Raw genomic sequence first — 8,712 nt, 5'->3', positions numbered from 1 at the left:
CTGCTTCTGGATTTGTAAAATTCAGAAGTGGCCTGGGATTAATCTCTGTAAGCTTGATGAGTAATTTCCAGCCTTTCTTGATAAGTCTGTGTCTAAACTTTGAGGGGAAAAAAAATGGGTGTGATGACTTTTTTGAGTATTTTGAAAGACTAATAACTTGATTTTATATTTTGGATTGGGGACCGAGTTATTTCCTTGGGCTTGTATTTGTAAGACTTGTGTGAAAACAAAAAAGGTTATTCTTCTGAGGTTTTGAGATTCAGCTGAGAAGTTGAGAGCTACATCTAATAGTGATGGGCACAACTTTCAGACAGGTTAGTGATGGGTGTCAATTCGTGCTTTGAAATTAGTATCCAACCCTGATGGGATAGGTCTGCTCAGAAAAGAGGGATATTTTTTCAAATAGTATTTTTGGTATTGAAGTAGTTGACATCCTGCTTTTATCCTTGGGAGAAGGACATCCCATGTAATTATGGGCTTGAAAAAGACTGTGCAGCTACATAGATGTGCAATCACAAATCCCTGGAGCATTGCTATTAATAGAGGAAGATGCCTTATTTGCATTTGCCATTTGGCTCCCCTATCACTCAGTAAGCTTATGGCCTGAAATTATAAAAAAATGTAAAAAGAGGATGGAAGAAAAGGCTGGAAGAGCCAGTTGATTTGTGTGTTTTGTTTTTTTTTTTTTTTTAAATGGAATTACATGGCTAGGCCTAGACCTTATTGCAGTGCTCCTATTTAGCATCGGGTGAATATTGTAATGTTAAGTCTTGAAATAAGTGTATTCTGGTTTTGTTTATTGTAGCTTAGCATTGTTTAACTTGCATGTTTTTGTGAATCCACTTTCTCTGTGTTGCAAATGTATGGAAAGTCTTAAAATAGTAATATCTTGTTCTTTATGCCAATTTCTTGGTTCGAGTTACCACTTCAGTTAATGTTTACTTCTCTACTTCAATGACATAATATACTAGCTATATAGCAAGAGATCATGTGGTTGTTCTTCCAGATCCTATCCTCTTGATCAGACAGCGTCTCTGAAGGATGATAGATGCTCCCAGGAACTCCCTGTTATCTGTTATGGTTTGTAGTTCCTAGTTAAACTGAATGTGCTGTTGAACAACAATCCTTGAGACCACTTGTACCTATATAGCAGTTCCTCAGCATATTGAGTCTTCCCATCCATCATGTCCCACAGTGAGAACTAAAGAAAATTGTTAACAGCTGCTGGTCAGGATTAAAGTAAAATGGATCTTTCTTTTCCTTTTTCATTCTTCCAGTTGTACATGTACACATGGTATGTGCCTAGCAGTGTCTAAATGATGTGCTGCTGTGACTCAAAATTAGATGGACTGAAATAAAGGAGTCTTTCTACTTTTAACTACTATTTTCTTAGGTGAGGAATACTGTTTATATGAGATTTGTAAGCACTGAATGTAATGTGATGCAAAACTGAAAAGTCTGGGCCTTTGGGCACTTGATAGTTGCCAAAAAATTAGATATAAAATTTTGAAAACTATTTCCTTTTGAGTAGACAACTGAGATTTGTGTTAGCTTGAAGAAGAAGCAAGTAGTGAGCTAGCACCTTTCACAAGTCAGGCAGTGCAGGTTACATCCTGGGAGAGGTCACAACAGTTGTGTTCTTTTCTTATATCTATCACCTTGATTTATCAGTCCTTTTGGGGGTTATATTAGTGATGATAACGAAGTCACACAGCTGACCATCTTCATTGTATTTCTTGTCAATTTATTATAATGACACAGAGAATGAGTGAAGCATTCTCCCTGGTGGGTAGTATTAGAAGATACTGTTTGCACAAGTAGCATTATTATACTGAAATATTAAGTAAGAATTTTTTCTTGTAGTTTAGCATTACTTGTTTGATTCAGTGCTGATACTGGTTACGGTTTAAATAAAATCCAGCTTTCACTCTTTGAGATCATAAGTAAGGGGTAGAGTACAGGGACACCAATCAGAACCTTTCTACATGCCTGATGGACATAACTCATGGTTTCTGTGACACAGGCAATCTGTGCGTGCCTCTTGCCCAGGTTCAGTGGAGGAGTTAAGTACTCTGAGTGATCACAAATGAATGCCAAAGGCTAATGTGGGCCTTACAGGCTGGAGGAGCATACAGAGTGTGGCAGTCAGCAGGGGTTCTGTGATGTACAATGACATGGTTGGTGCAGATGTTGGCACTGGTCGTTGGAAGGGATTGATCACTGACTAGATCTGAGCTGGTTAAGACAGCTTGACAGTTGTTACATTTTGCTTAAGTTTATCTAGTCCGTGTACTTGGCTTCAAGCATGTATGTAAATGCTTTGGTGGGTCACAGTTACTCTAATGTTTGATATGTTCTTTTTTCTGAAAGAGTTAAAGTTGAACTTGGTTTGCATATTGAAATGTAATTTGTAACTGCATTTGCATGATATCCATCCTTTCATAAGAGCCTTAATAGGAATAACATTTGCTGCCTCAAAGGTATGTCTACATTGTGTTATTGAACGATAACTTTTGAACTTTTTCAAACTGAGATTCATTTCTTAAGTTGTACATATATGAAAATAAAAATTAATATGAACCTGAAGTCTCCTGGTAATTGTACTTCTGGTACAAATGGGCCCATGTGCTTGATGCTGCTCAGAACATTTTGGTTTTCGTTGCTTTTGGACCTCTCATAACATTCAGGCTGCAGTAGCTGAAAGTAAGGGGAGGGGGGCATGTGTGGCTGTTCCATATCTGCCTTCAAACTTTCTAATTTCCTGTAATCTCAAATAAAATACTAGTAGTGCCTGTGTTTTGTGACAGCCTTGCCTCTGTGATGCCTCCTAGGAAGGTATGATACAGTGTATGTTGATCCTGTACTAAAGCATAATTGTTTTTCTGCTATTCAATAGTTCTGGTGTGTTACTACTAAAAATACTTTGGAGCTTAAGTCTACAAGACATGGAATGGTAAGGACCAGAAATGTTGTCTTTGCAGCTGTTGATCACTAGTAGGTAGATATGCTATAGATTTTCTGCTTGGAGAGGTACATGCCCTAAGTGAATGCTCAATTTTCTACTTTTTTCCTTAGGACAAGTCCCTAGAAATTAAAAGAATGGAAAAAAGACAGTAAGAAGCTCTTTTCAGGGAACAGACCTTTCCATTTCTGCATGGCAGTTCCTTGCCACAAGAAAACAGGCTGAAAAGTCATCTTCATTTATCTTCTCATTGGTTAATTAGGTAGACAGGTGCTGAAGGCCACAAAATCTTAAATTCCACTCAGCAGTCTGGTAAATGGTGTTTGTTATGTGTCTTCTTTCTCTAGCTTAACAGGTGGAGGTTCCTCAGGAGATCACTTTGCAGTGAGGGTGTAGAGTCAAGTAAGACTTCTCTTGTTTCTCTTTCCTTAGAACTGTTTCTTTCACATTTTCTTAATACAGCCCTCTGAATTTCTAGATACCTTAATTCTTATGTCTTTTTTTTTTTTTTTGTGGTTTTTCCCTTTTGTCATTTCTGCTTAAGAAAAAGGTATATTGACTACGAGTATTCAATTCCTTAAAAGAATCCTGAGGAGCATAGTCCTTAGACTCATAAAATTGTAGCTGAGATTTTATGAAGCTAGTGCAGAGTGTATTGCACACAATGCTTATGAATTTCATGGAACTTTTACAAAATTGCAGGAATATACCCATGCTGTTGGCAGTCAGTACTCCCTCCTAAGTAAACTTGATAACAGTGTTTTGTTCAAGTAACTTATTACAGTTTAGAGTTCTTCAAGAAACTGGCTGTTAGAAAGTTGTAATTGTCATTCACCTTGAGGAACTGGCTATAAAATACCCTTTTATAGTGAAGTCAGCAATATAATCAATAGCCATATTGGTAAACTATGAACTTTTTTTTGCATTTCTGTGTCAATTATCCCCTTTATGTACACATGGATAAAATGTTGACAATTTTGCTAATTACTTTTTTCTGCCTGAAATACATTTTCATTGACTAATGCATTAAGTGAACTCCTATTCCGTGGCAGTAGGCATGATAACAGCATAGAAAAATGGAGCTTAATTTTCAGCTCTTCACTGATATAGTCTTAGCTTTACCTGAGACAAAATACCTGAATAGCCATTGTGAGTGAAGTGCTTTTGTCCTCTTCTGAGAATAGCTGCTCACTAGAGATTTTGAGAGCCCTCCTGGAGACAAACCCTTTCTTAGTTCAGTACTTTGGTATCAACTAATTGGGGGCCTAACTCAATGCACTGGTAAATGTATTAATACATCTCTGATTTGGCAATATCAAACTAGAGCACAGACTACATGGTTCAGGTGATGCCACTGAACAGTCAGGTATTTTCAACTGTTTTCTCTTTGGGTTTGACTTAGGCTGTTTCAGCTGGGTGTGGTGTAACCTGGGTGAAAGTGTGGACAATGTCAGCTGCAAGAGCCCTGATGCTGCAGGGACCTTTTAGCCTGGTTGTTGATCTGAGCACGTTCTCTAGCTAGCAGGAGAAGCCCTCTGGGACAGTGGCTGCCCACTCTGTGTTGAGGTGACACTTGTGCCTGGTCGTGGAACTGAACAAGGCCATTCATGAGCTTGGAAGCCTTCAGTGCCCTGCAGGATTTCAAAGATGTTGGTAGTATTTTTGTTCAATACTTTGTATCCCAGCACAGAGAAAGCTGTTGCTTGTCTGATCTTCCCTTCTTCCCTGCAGCCTGTGTGAGGCCACCATCAGCCACAAAACCTCCTTGGAGGCACTTGCCACTCTCCAGTGTGGAGTCTGTGACCTCCTCAGACACTGAGTTGGGCCAGTCCTGGAGCCTGGTACCAGGCTGTGTCACTGCATGCTGAACAGTACTTGTGAGTACCCTAAAAAATGGAGAAGAGACAAGAAGTTGCAAGTTATTACTGTAACCCACTTCAAATGTTGGTATTTGGAAGGAAGGGTGGTCAAGTCCCTCTAAGGAGCAGGAAGATGAACAGGTACATGTGATGAGATTAATAGAAATGTGGCTTGGCTGAGAGGAAGCCTTTGCTTCTAAACCTTACTTCAAATCCTGCTGGGTCAGTTGACATAAGGGATATTTTCACGAGGAGGCTTCTTGGAAACCTGTCCAAATTAACAGATTGGGTGTCTTGGCACCATTCCCAGTTATTATACAAGGCTGCTCTCACAGCAGGCTCCTCTTCTGACATTTGAGATGCGGAGGGAAAAGGTTGAATCTTGCAAACAATCGCCCATGCCAGGCTGGGGTGAGAGCTGGGCTGGGAGACTGTAATTAACTGGAGATTGATGGCTAAATCCATCTCTTTTTATTGGTAGTAAACTGAAATTTAAAGCAAAGCAGCTTTGCTGCTGTGTGAGTGGTTACCACTGAAGGCCATGAAGCTGTGTGTGTGCCTCAGCGTGGAACATAGCTTGTGAAGACAGCCTTGGGCTTTCCCCCTCTTGCTTCCCCTGTTCTCAGGGCTCTCCAGCTTTTGCCTGTTCAGACTCAAGGTGTTGGTGGATCTGAAAGGAGGAAATGTGAGGGTGGAGCTGCTCCCTTCACACGTGAATGGGGCTGGTGGTGTGGCAATGCTGAGGTGCTCTCTGCAGTTGCTTAGATGGGGCTGGAGTCCAGCTGTCCCCTCGGTTTGCCAGTCCCTACCAGAGGTACCTGCAAAGTTCTTGGCTGGATGGATAGCTACCACCCAAGAAGTGATTTGGGTGGATATTCCTGTCACAAAAAAAAAAAAGGCATTATGTTCAACCTAAAATGCCTCTATCAAGGTTTAAACTAAGATATTAGCTGCTGTGGCACTCAGTGCAACACTCTGAGCAGCTCTGAGCCAGCCTGTGTGGATGGTCCTGACTATTCCCATGCATTCTACTGCTGCCTGAGGGCAGAACCCTCTGCACCACAAAACCAGCATCACTCTGTGACACAGGATTTTGCTTCAGTGGCTTATTAAAATTTTGCTGGAATTTTAAATAAGTACTGCCCTTTCAAACCAAAATATTTCAGCATCACTTTATAGCTTCTGTAGGCATATATCTCCCAAAGAACTTTATTTACATGATAAGGTGATTTTAGTACATGCTGAAATTCACCTTTCTGTGATTCACATTCCTTGAATGTACCTGTGGAAGAGGTACAATATAATCTGCTTAAACATCAGCCCTGGAGACTCAGCATTTTCTTTAAATATTCAAAAAGAAATTTAATTTTAGCTTTCTGTGATACTTATTGATAATTAACTGCTCCATGCACTGCATCTTATTACTCTATGGGCCCAAAGATCTGTTGGAAACAAAAGGAAAATCGATTTCAGCAAATTCAGTTGTTGCCGCCTTATTAGGTTATGGTACTTGATGTAAATTAATGCTTTGAATTTATGTCATCAATCAATAGGTGCAATTATTGATTTGGGATGTATGAGGTAAAAAGTGAATAAATAAGTTTTTGTCTTTGTTTTTATAATGTGAAAACATGTCAAAGTTTATTGAGCTGTAAGTTACTTTGTGGTGAACCTGAGGAGGAGTCAGAAACACAAGAATAATGTTAGTCTTTATTTCTTGGATGCTGGTAGGATCTTCTTAGAATGCTGACAAGCATCCTGTTTTGGAAGTTTATTTAGAAACCTGGGATGTAAGGCCTTGCTGTCTGACCACAAATCCTGGTGCCTGTCCAGTTTTCTGTGAGCCTGGATGAAAAGTGAGACGTTACCTTGGGTCTAATAATTTTAATTATGGGTTTGTGCCTGTTGTGTGAATGTGCTCAATTACAGGTGCTGGTAGAGCCATGACCATGCTGTGCTGAGTCAGTAGTTCAGGGTGGATTTCAAATTCTCACCTTATGGACAATATTTCCATTTGATACCGGCTGGAGATGACTATTTCTGCAGTCCCTTAAAAATGCTGAAGCTGTGAGACTGGGAAGGTCAAGGAGTGGTGAAGACTGTTCAAGGTAAGCCATTGACCTCCTTCTGAAGTGCAGATACCTTCCTGCTGCTGGTGTTGGAGGGCAGCCAATGACTCATGAGAAGTATGAGGATGTTCTTACCATCACCTGGGGCTCCTACCAGGTGAGGGAATGACCCTCATGTGCCAACAGGTGAGCATGGCCACTATTTGTAAGGATCCATGGAGAGAAATAGACCTTGGATTCAATGCTGCATTGAGCCCTTTGTGCTAAGATGCTGTTAGTGGATTACTTACCTGTTTTTTCTGGGTTGTCTTTGGATGAAGGTCCTGCAGCCTGAGATCAGCGTTGACAGCTTGTCTACATACATAATTTATTTTTGATTTAAAGAGCTTTGAGACCTTCATTTGAGAGTTGCTAGAGAAATTATTGTTCTCACTGGGAATTAGCTATAGTAATAAAAGGTTGAGAAAATAAATATTTGTACTGCTTTCATGGATTTGGGCCACTGCATTTAAAAATGGGGGGAGGGAGGGAAAAAAACCAATGAGGAAGAGTTGGTTGAGGACATAGTACCCTTGATCCAACTGTGGCAGAGCCCAGCTGGTAGAAAACCTATTAAACTAAAGGACAAAATAAAATAGTTTTGTCAGATGGGGAGCACATTCCTGTTGGAGATCAGAGGATTCACATCAATCAGAGCAGCAGTAACTGCAGGCTGTACTTAGTAGGGCCTGTGCAAAGACTGTAGTTTGTGTCTCTATAGATACAGATATCTTGTCAAAGAATCAGTGGTGTCAGGAGGAAATGTGTATGTGAACTGATCTATAAAAGCTTGGTAGGTGTTTCACCTGCTGAAGGAAAGTTGAGGAGGTATCTAAAATGGAAAAATGAAGACAACATCCTCTTCCAGTTTACTAGTCACCTAATAAGAGGTCATCAAAAGAAAAAGACCACACTTAACTTTTCCTGTATTTTTTTCCCCTGCAGTTTGACTGCAGCAAAACGATGACATTTGTCTGTTCACTTGGAGCTATTGGGTGTTCTTTCTGAAGGGACTGTTGGCCTTCTCTAGAAGGCTTTTCAGTACTATTTGACCTTCTTCATCTCCTTCAGTGTACTGGTTTGTGGCCAGGACTGTCTTTTGCTCCTTCTGTGCAGTGTCTACTGCCCTTGGCTACGATTTGGAGTTGTTCCTTGACTGTATTTCAGAAAGCCCCAAAAGCTAAACAGTTCTGTATTGCAAGCTCTGCTTTTTTAATGGATGTGTTCTTCCTATTTGTGTTTAACCACAGAATTTTTTTTATTCTGTGTACCACTTAACCTCAACTTCTTAATTTTTTTTTTTTCTGTCAAAAGCAGAAATGCTGATAAAATTAAGCTGAGTTTGTCAAGAGCCTTCACGGGTGTTCCCAGGATGCCTTTGTTTTGCATATTCATATACCTCAGACTATGCAAAGAAGCTGATGTTTGTGCCTCTGTAGCTCTTTGACATGTGTGTTTTTGCAGAATCTCTTCTGTCAGCCCACAGAAACTGAATTGTTGTAGCCCACAGCACCAAGCTGTGTCTTTCTCATTTCAAACAGCAGCTTATGCTCCTAGTTATGGGGCAGTCAGGTGTCTGGTTGAATTCTGTGCTACACAAAAAGCAGGTAATGCCTCTGCTCCCTGATAGTAATGGCTAGTGATGGCTTCTGCTTGATTTCATCAGAATGAAATAGAATAAAAAACAAATCAATGTTTTGCAATTAAAGCAATTCTTAAAACCCAAGACCCCCCTGGGGAAGTCCTTGGCCATTGTGGCAGGGTTTTTTTTTTCTTCCCCTTC

This window comes from Merops nubicus, unplaced genomic scaffold (genome assembly GCF_000691845.1).
Source record: "Merops nubicus isolate BGI_N331 unplaced genomic scaffold, ASM69184v1 scaffold2744, whole genome shotgun sequence".
In the NCBI taxonomy this organism is placed as follows: domain Eukaryota; kingdom Metazoa; phylum Chordata; class Aves; order Coraciiformes; family Meropidae; genus Merops; species Merops nubicus.
The sequence above is the reverse complement of the archived record's forward strand: the minus strand, read 5'-3'. Positions refer to the sequence as shown.